The 2500-nt window shown below is 56.8% G+C and overlaps 1 protein-coding gene and 1 pseudogene across 1 annotated transcript in view; one reads left to right on the plus strand and one right to left on the minus strand.

Moving 5' to 3' along the window:
- The window catches only part of LOC113823094 (neuroligin-2), a 230891-nt gene that overhangs the window by 144152 nt on the left and 84239 nt on the right, over window positions 1–2500 (minus strand). The gene's annotated exons all lie outside the window — the stretch shown is intronic.
- The window catches only part of LOC113810661 (long-chain-fatty-acid--CoA ligase 4 pseudogene), a 23028-nt pseudogene that overhangs the window by 18525 nt on the left and 2003 nt on the right, over window positions 1–2500 (plus strand).

The raw sequence follows: 2500 nt of genomic DNA on the forward strand, positions 1-2500 counted from the left end.
TGTGTGTGTGCTTATTTTCCTCCCTATCGACATACCTTCCCATCTGACGACCCTCTATTCGCAGGGCGATGGTGGTGGAGCGCAAAGGTGTCCGCAATGAGGCGGGCTACTGGATCAAGGGCGACGGGGGCCACAAGCACGGCTTCCGCCTGCTGGAGGAGCTCCAGGCCGCCAACGCCATCACTCTGCCGGCCATCCTTGAATACGCGGCCAACAAGCATGGCGACGCCCCGTGCATGGGCACACGGCAGCTGCTGGCCCGAGAACGCGTCGTGGAGAGCGGCAAGAAGCTGGAGAAGCTGCAGCTCGGCGACTACTCGTTCCTCACGTACCGCGAAGTGCACGAGCAAGTGGTCCGGTTCAGCGCGGGCCTCGGCTCCATCGGCACGGGAGAGACCGGCAGGATCGCCATGTTCGCCGAGACGCGCGCCGAGTGGTTCATGGCGGCCATGGGCTGCCTGCGCCAGAGGCTGTCGCTCGTCACAGTTTACACCAACCTCGCGGACGACAACATCGTGTCGTCGTTGAACGAGACGGAGGTCAGCGTGGTCATCACCTCGTACGACCTCCTCGCACGCACGCTGAAGCTCCTCCCGAAGTGCCCTGCGATTAAACATGTGATAGTGATGGAGGATCAGCTGGAGGGCTTAGGCACAGTGCCCGAAGACCTCAAGGGCGTGGCTGTGATGGCCTTCAAGGACGTGGTGAAAGCTGGGGAGTCCGTGGAAGCCTCCTCGGACCTGCCAGCTGGTGACGACCTGGCTATCATCATGTACACGAGCGGGTCAGGAGGTCGTCCGAAGGGCGTGGAGCTCACGCACAACAACATCTTCTTCGCCATCACGGGCTACGCCATCCAGGCCGACATTGGCCTCGGTGACCGCTACCTGGCCTTCCTTCCCCTCGCCCACGTGATGGAGTTGGCCACCGAGATCTCGCTCGTGGCCATGAACGTGACCATCGTGTACTCGTCGCCGCTGACCCTGACCAGCGTGAGCCCCAAGATCATGAAGGGCACGCTGGGCGACGCTCAGGTGGCTAAGCCGACATGCCTCAACGCGGTGCCGCTCGTGCTCGACAGGATCATCAAGGGCGTCACTAAAGTCATTGAGGATCAGGGCTACCTCAAAGCGAAGATCTTCAACACAGCCCTCAAGCTCAAGCAGACGGTGCCGCCCTCTGTGAGCAAGCTATTTGACGCGCTAATATTCAACAAAGTCAAGGAGCACCTGGGAGGCGAGCTGCGTATGCTGGTGGTGGGCGGCGCCCCGCTATCGCCTGAGACCCACACCAAGATTCGGGCCATGTTCGGCTGTACTGTGCAGGTGGGCTACGGGGCCACGGAGACGGCGGCTTCCATCTCCAGCACTGACACCGACGACACGCGCACGGGGCAATGCGGTCCTCCCAACCACGGTGTCCTGGTGACCCTCAGAGACTGGGAGGAGGGTGGCTACCGCGCCACAGATGAACCTCACCCCCGGGGAGAGATCCTTGTGGGGGGCCCTACAGTTTCGAGGGGCTACTTCCGCTTGCCTGCTGAGACAGAGGAGTCCTTCATTGAGAAGGACGGTCAAAGATGGTTCCAGACGGGAGACATTGGAGAGTTTGATGACACAGGTGTTCTGCGCATTATCGATCGCAAGAAGGATCTCGTCAAGCTGCGCACTGGCGAGTACATCTCGCTGGGCGCTATTGAGATGAAGTTGAAGACGCACCCTGTGATAGAAAGCATCTTCGTGTGGGCATTCCCTGGCGCTGAGAACTGCCTCGCCATTGCCGTGCCCATCCAGGACCGTCTCAGGAAGATTTCAGACAACCTCGATCCCAAGGCTGACCCAAAAGGAGAAATCACTTTTGCCAATCTGTGTAAGGAAAAAGCAGTGGTGGCCGCCGTGCTGAAAGAGCTACAGAGCCATGGCAAGAAGCAAGGCCTCGGGCGCTGGGACCTCCCCGTGGGCCTCCACCTGAGCCCTGAGCCGTGGACGCCGGAGTCGGGCCTCGTGACAGCGGCCCTCAAGATCCGGAGGAAGCCCCTCGTGGCGCACTTCAAGTCAGACATCGATGCTCTCTATGGCAACTTAGGCAGTCAAGAATAGGACGCTTGTAGATCTGCATATTTATAGATATAGTGTACACTGATCTGGAAAAAAAACTAGATTGGGCATCAGCTGTGTAGAAAGTGCACCATGTTGGACATCATAATTGGGGCAAAAACTGCTCAAGGTCAGTGGGGACTAATGCATGCTCTTCATGGTGATATGTCCTGCTTCCTCGAAAAGAAGACAAGAGTATTGCAAGTAAAGGAGGAAAAGTAACGATTAATAGGGAGAAACCCAGATTTCTTGATATTACCCAGTTTCAGCAATTTCGGTACGTCCAGTATGGCCCCAAGCTTTCAACATGGCAATAGTTTCCGGATAATACAAAACCTAGTTTTTCGAGATCAGTGATTGTATATTATTATTATTATTATTATCATAGTATTTTGATAAAATTT

The sequence above is a fragment of the Penaeus vannamei genome, chromosome 16 (genome assembly GCF_042767895.1).
Source record: "Penaeus vannamei isolate JL-2024 chromosome 16, ASM4276789v1, whole genome shotgun sequence".
Classification (NCBI taxonomy): Eukaryota; Metazoa; Arthropoda; class Malacostraca; order Decapoda; family Penaeidae; genus Penaeus; species Penaeus vannamei.